A 13,507-nucleotide genomic window follows, 5' to 3' on the forward strand; every position below is an offset into this window, starting at 1 on the left:
GGCACTTGTCAAACGTCAGATTTCCAATGTGCAAGGAATGGTGAAGCTCCCTGGATCTTTCAGTTTTTGGTGGTAACTTTTGTTGCAGAACAGCGCTGCATCTTCCGTGAGAGCAACGGTTTCAAGGTCATCAGTTTCACCTTCCTTGAAAGAATAGTCTTCATAAACTTCGCATAACTAGGCATTTGTTCCAGAGCCTCAGCGAAAGGTATATTGATGTGAAGTTCTTGAACACCTCCAGAAACTTCCCGAACTGTCTATCCAGCTTTTGTTGCTGCAATCTCTTAGGAAAAGGTGGTGGAGGATAGAGCTGTTTCTCCCCTGTATTAGCCTCAGGCAGAGTGTGTTCAACAGTAGTCTTCCTTGGTTCCGCCACTTTCTCCTTTTGCTTAGATTCGTCACCTCTAATTTCAACTACGACTTCCTTTGCCTTTTCAGCATCAGCCACTTTTCCAGACCTCAAGGTAATAGCCTTGACTTGCTCTTTAGCTTCCTTCCTGCCTGGTACTTCCGTGTCACTGGGAAGAGTGCCAGGTTGACGATTGAGCACTGCATTGGCTAATTGACCGATTTGATTTTCCAAGGTCTTGATAGAAACCGCCTGACTCTTGCACAACAGCTTAAGTTCCTCAAAATCAGCACTAGTGGGTGCAGCTATACTTCCCTGTTGAGGATATGATTGCCTTGTAGCATACTGCTGTGGTTGCTGGAATTCAGGTGGGTTAAACTGTTTACTCACTCCTTGCTGATATGGTGGCTGAATAGCATTCTGATTATTCCCCCAGCTGAAATTTGGATGATTTCTGTTGTTAGGATGATAGGTCGCTGGCATAGGCTGCTGTTGTCGCTGATAATTATTCACATACTGAACAGATTCGTTTACAAGAGAACACTGATCCGTAGCATGAGAACCTGCACAAAGCTCACAAACCATAGCTATTTGATTAACTCCATACGTAGCCAAAGAATCAACCTTCATTGATAGCGCTTGGAGCTGGGCTGCAATAGCGGTGGCTGCATCAACTTCCAGAATACCTGCTACCTTGCCTGACGTCATCCTCTGAGTTGGGTTTTGATGCTCATTTGCAGCCATCGTCTCGATAAGATTATACGCCTCAGTATAGCTTTTAGTCCATAAGGCTCCTCCAGCTGCTGCATCGAGCATGGGCCGAGATTGGGCCCCCAAACCATTATAGAAACCAGTGATCACCATCCAATCCGGCATTCCATGATGTGGACATTTTCTCAACATTTCCTTGTAGCATTCCCAAGCCTCGCACATAGATTCTGTAGGTTGCTGCGCAAACTGAGTAAGAGCACTCCTCATAGCAGCAGTCTTTGCCATCAGATAAAACTTCACCAGAAACTTTTGCGCAAGATCTTGCCACGTAGTGATGGACCCAGCTGGTTCAGAATGTAACCAGTCTTTAGCCTTATCCCTCAGAGAGAATGGGAAAAGCCTCAACTTGATAGCCTCATCAGTCACGCCATTATACTTAAAAGTGCTGCAGATCTCGACAAAATTCCTTATGTGCATGTTGGGGTCTTCAGTTGCCGCTCCTCCAAAAGAAACAGAATTATGCACCATCTGAATAGTGCCCGGCTTGATTTCAAAGGTGTTAGCTTGAATAGCCGGATGAAGGATACTTGACTGAATGTCATCAATTTTAGTCCGAGAAAAATCCATAAGAGCTGGATCAGCTTGAACAATACGATCTCCCATGTTTACTGGTTCTTTCTGCTCAGTTCCTGAATCCGAATCCTCAAAATCTAACTTCTACGGAATATCAAGAACTTCGTCTGTCTCCTCAGCTGTATCTAAAGTCCTCTTGCGAGCACGAGAACGAGTTTGCATAAACGCTTGCTAAAGTACCTGAAACACACCCAGAAAAAATAAGTAACTACTACGTCCTAATCACTGAGTCCTAATGACCAATGATGGTAAGTACATAAACTAAACAAATACACCGAGTCCCCGGCAGCGGCGCCAAAAACTTGTTAGGGCGAAAACACGCGCTAATATTCACGCAAGTATACGCGTTCGCAAGTAATATAGAATACTTTCTAGTTCGTTCCCTCAGAGACTCAGACTAAATTATTGTCTAATTAAACTCACTCACCAATGTATGATTACTTCTCAATGTTAAGATAATAACACTTAAAATTGTTGATTAAATATTAACTATAATTAACTACTTAATTAACCACTTAACTAACACTTCAATTTATCAATAATAAAACACTCATGAGATCACAACTTCATTATTACTTCCTTCTATAGCCATTGTTATTACCTTTAGTATGTGACAGTGATGATATTAATCGAATAACACGAAACTGATAAAAGCCAACTTTCATTGTACTAATACCATTCTACCAAACATCCACAATTAAGATAGAAGTTGAATAGTCATCAATTATGTTGAGTTCCTATATGTCTACAAAAATTGACAACACAACGATTTAAGCACAAGTTATTCCTTTGGATTACATAGGGCAAATAAAACTGTTAGAGTTACCCACTAATCATGCACAACGTACATGAACCTATGCTAGCATGGCAAGTTCTAAATCTCAAGATCCACCGTCGCTTCATAAGAGATTAACACCCTATCTTATATGTTCGCGACGCACATAAGACGAAAACGCACAACCAATACTAGATATCATGCAATCATCACACACTAAAGTATTAAACAATTAACTAAAGAATTCCATAATAAATCCGTTGCAACCCCATGATCTCGATTAGCCCATAATAGAACTTATCGCCATCATGGGTTCATATGAAATCATGATAAACAGACACAAGAAAATAATAACTAAACTAATTATATTAAAACAGAGTACGTCACAAGAGTAAATAAGTCAAAGCAAGAAAACTAGCATCCAACGTTACAACGAAACAAGAATCACAAGAAAATATGCTTCCTCTTCGTTGCGGTGTGCTAAATCGGTCTTCTTCCTTATCTCCTTCGCTTCTTGTGTTAGATATATTTGATAATGTCATGGCTAATATGTTTTATGTTTAGATTTCAGATCTTATTTGAACAGAACAAATCAGTACTTAACTGATCAGTACTTATACTGGAAGTCAGAACTTAAGGGATATCAGTACTTATGTTATCAGGAGATAGATATCAGAACTTAAGTGCTGAAGGATGATCAGATAAGGACAGTAGCTGATTAAAGTTAAGAAGATCAAGATAAACATAAGAAGAGATATGCATGAAGAAGGAATTCCGTGAAGAATGGAATACTTGGAATAGAAGATATCTGATTGATATATTTTAGGAAGCAGAATTATATTCCATATCAATTAGCGATTATCTTGTAACTGTGTAGTATATAAACACAGACATAGGGTTTACACTATAAGCGTTATCATTATCGAGAATATTATTTATTATAACCCTAGCAGCTCTCGTGATATTTTGTTCATCACTGAGAGATAACAGTTCCAGATTGTAACAGAGTTTATTGTTTAAATAAAGTTTGTTTTCTGTTACATAAGTTCTTGAAGTTTGATTTGATTGTAATAAACACTGTATTCACCCCCTCTACAGTGAAAGTGTGACCTAACAAGTGGTATCAGAGCTATCTGTTAACACACATACAGTTAAAGATCCAAACACAATCATGTCTGACACAGAAACTCCAACTAAGCCTACCAAAACTGAGGAATCATCAAAGACATCAACTCAGAGTCGATATGAGACTATCAGAGTTCCCATATTGAGACCATCTGAATATCCCATATGGAAGGTAAGGATGACCATGTTTCTGGAAGCAACAGATCCAGAATACCTTGATAGAATCAAGGAAGGGCCTCACAAACCTACCAAGCTCGCTGTTGTAGTTGCAAGTGAAGCAGCAATGACCGTACCAAAGGAAAAGAATGATTACACTGCTGAAGATATAGCATCTATTGCTAAGGATGCAAAGGTACGTCACTTATTGCATAGTGCCATTGATAATGTAATGTCAAACAGGGTAATCAACTGCAAGACTGCTAAGGAGATATGGGATGCACTGGAGACAAGGTGTCAAGGAACTGAAACAGTTAAGAAGAACAGGAAGACAATACTCACTCAAGAGTATGAACACTTTGACTCTAGGACTAATAAGTCATTGACTGATGTATATGATAGATTTGTCAAACTCTTGAATGACTTGTCATTAGTAAATAAGGAGTATGATCTTGAAGATACAAACCTCAAATTCCTGTTAGCTCTTCCTGAATGTTGGGATTTGAAGGCAACAACAATAAGAGACAACTACAATCTTGATGAAACAACTCTTGATGAAATCTATGGAATGCTCAAGACTCATGAACTTGAGATGGAACAAAGAAGCAAGAGGAAAGGAGGAAAGTCAAGGACAGTTGCTCTCAAGGTTGAAGAGGAATCCCCCAAACCACCTTCCTCAAAGAAAGATAAGGGTAAAGCTCTTATCATAAAATCTGATACTGAGTCATCAAGTTCTGAGAGTGATGATGACTCAGATACTGAAAGCTTGCCTGAAACTGATGCTGATGAGGAGATGATGAAGCTGTGTGCTCTTATGGTGAAAGGAATCACAAAGATTGCATACAGGAAGTTCAGGAAGGGAAAGAAGTTTTCCAGGAAAGGCATAAGTTCTGATAAGAAGAATTTCAGAAGAGGAGGAAAGTCTGACAGAGGAGATTACGCTAATGTTAAATGTTATAATTGTGGTGAGAAAGGCCACATATCTCCTGATTGCAAGAAGACCAAGAATGACAAAGGCAAAGCTCTTGTCACAAAGCAGAAAAGCTGGACAGACACCTCAGACTCTGAAAGTGAGGAGAACTATGCATTGATGGCAAATGCTGATAAATCAAGTTCTGAGAGCAGTTCTGAAGCTGCTGAAACAAAGGTACCTCAGACTACTTATGCTTTTCATACTGATGATATTAATGAGTTGAGAAGATATCTTAAAACCATGTTTGTTAGTTATAGAGATCAAACTTTAACATGTGAAAGATTAACTTCTGAAAATCTTGCTTTTAGGAAAAGAAATGATTTCTTAGAAAAAGAGTTAGTCATGTTTCATCAAACTCAGCAGGATAGAGATGATGCTTTTTATGTTAGGGATGAAGTGCTAAAAATGAATGAATCTCTAAAAACTGAGTTAGAAAAGGAGAGAGAGATTATCAGAACTTGGACTAACTCTGGCAAAACAACTCAAAATTTGCTAAGCAGTGGAAACTGGAAAGAGGGCTTAGGCTATGGAGAAAATAAAAAAGGAACTGTAGAAATTAAGCCTGTTGATAAGCAAAAGCCGAAGTTAAAACCTGTTAAGTTTGTAACTGAAAAATCCGAAAATGAGAAATCAGAAGTTAAAAAGGAATTAGCTTCTGACAAACTAAAACAGGAAAAGACAGCTGAAGTTAACATAGGCTTAATGACAAAGAAGCAGCTTAAGCATAAGCTGAAAGATGTTAAGAATGCAAACAAGGTAAAATCACCTAGGAAAAACAGGAATGGAAAGGAAGGTGTGAATAAAAGCAATAACTATAAATCTGTTCCTGATGCTCCTAGGAAAGCATGTCATAACTGTGGAAGTTCTAACCATCTGGCTTCTTTTTGCAGGAAGAATAAGAATATTAACTCCTTATCTACAAAGTCAGGAGTTAAGAGTCAGTCTGTTAGATACAAACCACAAAATCCTTGTTTTCATTGTGGTAGTTTATGGCATTCCATTTATACTTGTAAGGAATATCATAGTTTGTACTATGATTATTATCAAATAAAACCTTCTTTAAAGAAAGTTTCTGTTGTTCCTTCTAGTATAAGTTCTGATAAGAAAACTGTTAACATAAAATCTGATGTTAAATCCGCTGCAAATGTTAACAAACCTAAAAAGGCCAAAGGATCCAAGCAAGTCTGGGTCCTTAAAACTAATAATTAGTGGTCTTTTTGATTGCAGGGCAACAGGAAAAATATTTTAGTTCTGGACAGTGGATGTTCAGGACATATGACTGGAAATAAGGCCCTGCTATCAGACTTTGTGGAGAAAGCTGGCCCAAGTGTTTCTTATGGAGATGGCAACATTGGAAAAACTTTGGGATATGGCAATATCAATCTTGGGAATGTCATTATTAAAGATGTAGCTCTGGTCTCAGGACTTAAACACAACTTACTGAGTATAAGTCAAATCTGTGACAGAGGTTATCATGTTGATTTCTTTGCAGAACATTGTGAAATAGTTAGTAAATCTAAAGGAAAAATTGTTCTGAAGGGATTCAGGCGTGGTAACATTTATGAAGCTAAGCTTTCAACAAGTTCTGATGGTTCTGCAATCTGTTTAGTGAGTAGAGCCTCAACTGAAGAAAGCTGGAATTGGCACAAGAAACTCTCTCATTTAAACTTCAACAAGATAAATGAACTGATCAAGAAAGATCTTGTGAGAGGACTGCCAAAATCAGTGTTTGTTCCTGATGGTCTTTGTGACTCATGTCAGAAGGCTAAACAAAGAAAATCTTCGTTCAAGAGCAAGACTGAATCATCAATTCTTGAGCCTTATTATCTACTTCATGTTGATCTATTTGGTCCAGTGAATGTCATGTCTATTGCAAAGAAGAAATATGCGTTGGTCATAGTAGATGAGTTCACCAGATACACATGGGTGTATTTCTTGCACACAAAAAGTGAAACTGCATCTATCCTGATTGATCATGTCAAACATCTGGATAAATGGATCAAAGATTCTGTGAAAATTTTGAGGAGTGATAATGGCACTGAATTCAAGAATTTGATAATGGAAGAGTTCTGCAAAAATCATGGAATAAAGCAGGAATTTTCTGCTCCTGGAACTCCACAGCAAAATGGAGTTGTTGAAAGGAAGAATAGAACTCTAATTGAAGCTGCACGAACAATGCTTGAAGAAGCAAAGCTTCCAACCTATTTCTGGGCTGAAGCTGTGCAGACTGCTTGTTTTACTCAAAATGCAACACTCATTAACAAGCATGGAAAAACACCATATGAGATGGTGAAGAACAAAAAGCCAAATCTCAAATACTTTCATGTATTTGGATGTAAGTGTTTTGTTCTCAAGACTCATCCTGAACAGCTATCCAAGTTTGATCTAAAAGCTGATGAGGGAATCTTTGTAGGATATCCACTTTCTACAAAAGCCTTCAGAGTCTATAATTTGAGAACAAAAGTGGTCATGGAATCTATCAATGTCTCTTTTGATGACAAGAAGATCACTGGACTTGAAGATTGCATTGATCATGATAAGCTGAGATTTGAAAATGAAGATTCATATTCTGATACCTCAAGTCCTGACAGTCTAAGTCCTGATACTGTAAATTCTGATGGATTAAACTCTGATGTTATTGAAACTGTGGTGACTACGTCAAAGGAAGATGCACCAATGCAGGGGGAGCATACTCAAGATATTATCACATCTCAAGAAGCATCAGAACATACATCTGGCTCTTCAAATTCTGATTCGTCAAGTTCTGATAAGCCAAGTACTGACAGTACTGAAAATCTAAATACTGAAGGATCCAACTCAGAGAGCATAGTTTCAGGGGGAGCATCAGAAAATGAAACCGAAGACAGCATGAATCATGGGGGAGCATCCAGTTCTAGAGAAAATCTTCCATCTGCAAGGAAGTGGACAAAATCACATACACCTGATTTAATAATTGGAAATCCTGAGGCAGGTGTCAGAACTAGAACAGGTACTTCGAATGAATGTCTTTACAATTCTTTTCTCTCTCAGTCTGAGCCAAAGAAAGTGGAAGAAGCTCTTCAAGATGCTGATTGGGTGCAAGCAATGCAGGAAGAGTTGAATGAATTTGAAAGAAACAAAGTCTGGACCTTAGTGCCAAGACCCAAGAATAGATCGGTTGTTGGTACAAAGTGGGTATTCAGAAACAAAACTGACAGTGATGGCATAATTGTAAGGAACAAGGCAAGGCTGGTTGCAAAAGGATATTCTCAACAGGAGGGAATTGACTATGATGAAACATTTGCTCCAGTTGCTAGGTTAGAAGCCATAAGGATATTCATGGCTTATGCTGCTCACAAAAAGTTTACTGTCTTTCAAATGGATGTGAAAAGTGCTTTTCTCAATGGAGAATTGGAAGAGGAAGTATATGTTGAACAACCTCCAGGCTTTGTAGATTCCAAACATCCAGATTATGTCTACAGGCTTGATAAAGCACTTTATGGACTTAAGCAAGCTCCTAGAGCATGGTATGAGACTTTAGCTCAGTTTCTTCTGGAAAGTGGATTCAACAGAGGAACTATTGACAAAACATTGTTCTATCTCAACCATGGCAAGGACTTACTTTTGATCCAGATTTATGTTGATGATATTATTTTTGGGTCTCCAAATGACAAACTTTGCAAAAAGTTTGCCAACCTAATGCAGTCAAGATATCAGATGAGTATGATGGGAGAACTTAGTTATTTTCTGGGCCTTCAAGTCAAGCAGAGTGAAGAAGGAACTTTTATTTGTCAATCTAAGTACACCAGAAACTTGCTGAAAAAATTTGGAATGCAAGACTGTTCAAGTGCATCCACTCCCATGGCCACTGCAACAAAACTGGATAAGGATACTGGTAATTCAGTAGATATTACTGATTACAGAGGTATGATTGGCTCACTTCTCTATCTAACTGCTAGTAGACCAGATATCATGTTTGCTACCTGTCTTTGTGCAAGATTTCAAGCAGATCCAAGAGAACCTCACTTAACAGCTGTAAAAAGAATCTTTAAGTATCTTAAAGGAACAGCTGATCTAGGATTATGGTATCCTAGAGAATCAGATTTTAAATTAATAGGTTACTCAGATGCAGATTTTGCAGGTTGCAAAATTGACAGGAAAAGCACAAGTGGTAGCTGCCAATTTCTTGGAGGCAGGTTGGTTTCTTGGTATAGCAAGAAAGAAAAGTCAATTTCCACATCAACTGCAGAAGCAGAGTATATTGCTGCAGGAAGCTGCTGTGCACAGATTCTCTGGATGAAGAATCAGTTACTAGATTATGGGTTAACGTATTTCAAAATCCCTATTTACTGTGATAATCAAAGTGCTATTGCTATGACAGGTAATCCAGTTCAACACTCTATGACAAAGCACATCAGCATCAGGTACCATTTCATCAGGGAACATGTGGATGAAGGTACAGTGGAATTGCATTTTGTTCCCACAGATCAACAAGTAGCAGATATCTTCACAAAACCACTGTGTGAAGCTACCTTTTCAAAATTGGTAAATGAACTTGGAATGATTTCAGGTTCCTTCTCTAAATCTGCTTAAACTTGTTCTATGTTATCAGACTTTATGATCAGTATTTACAGAATTAATCTCTTTGTATATTCTGTGCATTAATTGATAAATGTCTTTAAGTACTGACTGTTGTCTGATATATGTTTCTAAACTCTGATAAGTGATATGTCTGTTTCAGTAACTATTCTATCCTATGAGGATAACTGTGCTAGATACTGACCTACTAGTCTTCAATAAACAAATGATCCCATGAAAGAAGTAATTATTTCTGTGGAAATCTTATGACACAAGCAAATTCTGATAACTGAGCTTAGTTAAGTTTACTTTGTATATCTTATTACTAAGTCACAAATTAGAATAATGCTACTCATCTGTTTAAGTTCTGATTCTAGTAAAACTGCTGAATGTACTAAGTGCTGATAAACCTCACTTATCAAAAGAAGAAGAACAATAATCAAAGAATAATATCAGGTACTCCTTTGAGATCTAGAGTAAAAATGTGAAAGGGACGACCCAAATGCATTGCTGGTATTAAGTAAATATGCATTAGAAAAGCAAAATATTTTCTTGGTGACTTTTCACACTCTATGATTACTGGAGAAATACTCTGATAATAGCATAAATTCTGATAAACAGTCGTGACTCACTTACACTGAGAAGCCTCTGTAAAATAGAATTTCAAAAGATGCATAAAATTAGCACAAAAACAGTAGAGGTGAACTCATGCATGAACTCATTTATCAGTGGGTTTCAGGATAATGGCAGCTCTTTAGCAAAATTTTAATTATGACTTATTTCTAAGATGTACTGAAGTAGATCAGACTTTACTCTTTGTCTGTTATTTAGCTTAATGCACACACACATCACTCCATATGAATGATGAAATTTCTGTGGTGGTCTATGTTATTTTAGATCAACAGTCATTGTGTCACTTTTGCACAAATTCTGAGGACAAGTTCTAGTTACACGTTCTGATGATTAAGTTCTGACATTCATAACTAAGAACTTGTATGAGTATTTACTAAGATAGATATTCCTTGTTCGAGTTAAGACATTATGGTCTGATGACTGTTAAGTTCTGGTATAGGTCTAAGTTCTGATTTTTCAGTCTAACCCTTTACTTGACTTATCTGTGAGTAAATTTTGGTAACAGTCTCAGCTCAATTTCGAAATGTTGAAGTGGAAGATTAATAGTCTATGGTTAAAACATAATGGCACTCGTCCTTGAACAGTTCACTCTTGTTACATGTGCACATTCTCTTTCCAATGACTGTTATTCTTTTTCAAAGTCTAGGGAGACGAGGTAGATTTAATTCTACCTGTCTGCATTCAATATCTTTGTGTCTCTTGGCATTCTCATGCCTATATATGCAACCACTTCACATTAGTCTTCTCATCACACTTGTATCACAAATTCAGTCTTGTTTTTCATTTACTATCACAAATGGCTGAATTTGGCTGGTTCTACAATTACGGTGATGAGACTGTGCATGTCTTTTTGAATGGAATTTCAACTCCCTACCCTATCACCAACATCCCTCACAATCTCTGGATTCAATTTCCAGAGGTTATCAAACGTGATCTGGTGGCCGTTCGAAGAGACCTTCACCTTCGTCGTATCCGTCAGCAAGAGCGAATCATTCGACTCGCTATCTTGTTTGTCGAAGATAGGAAGAGGAGGATGACTTAATCTCGTCTTCTTCCTGTTCTTCTTCATCCTCAGCTTTGTCAGGCTTCTTAGCTAAGACTAAAGCTGTTGACGATAGGATTAGAAGCTTAGGGAAAATCTTGTATTGATGTAATTTCTATTTCATATATGTATTGACTTGATATATTAATGAAAACTGTTTTTACTTCAAGATTTTGTCTCTGAGTTATTTTATCTGTGTTGTTAAATCTTGCTTGATATTCTGATGACCATTTAAATTTTGTCTTTATTTAAGTTCTGATTCTTTGTCAGCACTTATTCATCGAAATTATCTCGGTCATTTTTAACATGATTCATTTTCAGAATATTAATGTTGCAGTAAAAAACAATTCAATCAGTGCTAACAGTTTCAATTTTGAATTAAACCTGTGTCTCTTGATAACTGAAATGGTTTTTCCTTGAATCAAGGCAACTGGATAAGTAATCATTCCTGTTTTCTCGAGCCCAGTAACTATCCGTTATTACTGCATGTCTGACAGGTGTCCAACGGTAACATTTTTCTTCGAGTATAAGAACAACAGAGAGAAGATTTCTTTAATCTTTTACTTTCTTTATACTTTATCTCTCTTCTTACTTTTACTCTCTTTCTCATTCTTTCTCACGTTGGTTTTTCATACAGACATTATCTCACACACCTAACAGGCATACTTGAATTTCAATATTTTTTCACATGGCACCAAAGGATTTAATCATTGATGGAGCAAAGTTTGTTCCAAACAACTATGCTGCAATTCTTGATCATGCTGAAGCTCCATCTGAATTGCATTTTGTGCAAGATCTTCTTGCACATAGTGAGGTTGGGTACGCCTTAACTCAGCCTGAATTATTTTCAAGTCAACAAGTTCTGCGGTTCTGGAGGACTGGAGTTTATGATGATGGTGGTAAACGAGGAACTCCCAGTATTATCTTCCAAGTGGGTGATTCTTCCTATGTAGTCACTCCTGGTACAGTACGAAGAGCATTACATCTTCCAGAAGATTGTACCTTCTCTATACCAGAGGAATCAGACCTTCGGGGGTTAATGACTGATTTGGGATATGAAAAGAGTCTGACGAAACTTGGACAGTTGAAACGGGCTAATATCAGAAGAGAATGGAGTTTCTTCTTCGATGCTGATGAAGCAGGTCCTTCAGGACATACTCCTCCACTGACTCTTCCTAAGTCTGAACTGCTAAAGGAGTTTGTTATCAGGGATGCACCAGTACCTTGGAGTGAAACTCCTGCAGGTCAGGAGTGGACTAAGGAATGGAACTCAGTTTCATGTGTTCCAAATGCTTTACATCTTGCTGAGCACTTGACTAAAGCTGATGAAATGTTACATTCTGATGATTTTAAAATCCAGCTTAGAGTCACTGCATTGAGTACTAAACATCTACAAGGTCTTCATTCCAACACTCATGCAGAGCTACACAAGATTCAGGAGAACTTTATTAAACAGGAACAAGTTTGGAAACTTGATAAGAAAAAGTTCTTCCAACCTACCATTGACAGGGTTGCTTATATTGAGAAAACTCAAGAGAAGCAACAAGCTCAGATTGATCAAATTCTGACAAATCAAGCTTCTCAGCAATCGCAACTTACTGAAATCCAGACCTCAGTGGAACTACTTATCTCTCTTTTATTACCTGCTGATGCCAAAAAGGGGGAGAAGGTAATTAAGTCCAAATGCAAAACCAACAAGTCACTGCAAGGAAAGGATGATGGAAAAGATGACCAAGGAAACTCTGGAATGGGTGGTGGTCATAGTCAAGGTAGAAGGTTTACATCAAGACAAGCTAGTCACAGAACAAGTTCTGATACTGGGAAAAGAATAAGTTCTGCTGCTGGTAAAAGGATAAGTTCTGATGAACTTCTAGATCTTGATGAGAAAATGTCAAGACAGTTATTTCTTCAAGAAAATCCAGGGATGGACTTGGAAAGTTTAAAGGAAGAAGAAGCCAGACTTAAATCAGAGAAAGTCACATCTAAATCTGAAGCTTCTGGTAAAAAGTTACTTCCAAAACCTAAAGGCATTGTGATCAAAGAAAGGATACATACTGAAGAAACTTTGGCTAGATCACAACCACAGATAGATCCAAGATCCAAGGGTAAAGAAAAGGTTGGTGAACCTATCAAGCCTTATGTACCTCCTGAGGAAGAAGAAATTACTGATGGAAAAGATAATCTTGCTCTGACTTCAAGAAAAGTTCTTAAAACAACCTCTGACATGGCTCAAGTTGTTCAGAGTCAAGAAATTGTAAGTTCTGATATTCAGAAGAAGCAAGTAACCTCTGACAGTGCTCAAGTTAACTTGATATCAGAAAATAAATCTAAAACACTCCTACCAGGATTCACTAAAGCAAAACAGACTCAATCTTTGAAGACTACTTCAAGTGGTTTTGAAGCAAGAGTAGTTACTGGAAAGGAAGCTAGAGATAAAACTGGATTGGGAAGTGCTGATGAAAGAAGAGTACACAACACTACCGATGATCCAACTTCCTTGAGTGAACCAGGTATTGGAGCAACTCCTGAGAGATTGAATCAACTAGAATCTGT

General features: G+C 37.7%; 1 non-coding gene across 1 annotated transcript; it reads left to right on the forward strand.

Moving 5' to 3' along the window:
• Positions 1-1,223: 1,223 nt before the first annotated feature.
• LOC141675749 (small nucleolar RNA R71) lies at positions 1,224-1,330 on the forward strand. Its single transcript, XR_012556384.1, has one exon. It is a non-coding gene; the product is annotated as a small nucleolar RNA R71 (small nucleolar RNA).
• Positions 1,331-13,507: the final 12,177 nt, after the last annotated feature.

This window comes from Apium graveolens, chromosome 7, assembly GCF_009905375.1.
Source record: "Apium graveolens cultivar Ventura chromosome 7, ASM990537v1, whole genome shotgun sequence".
NCBI classification, from domain to species: Eukaryota; Viridiplantae; Streptophyta; class Magnoliopsida; order Apiales; family Apiaceae; genus Apium; species Apium graveolens.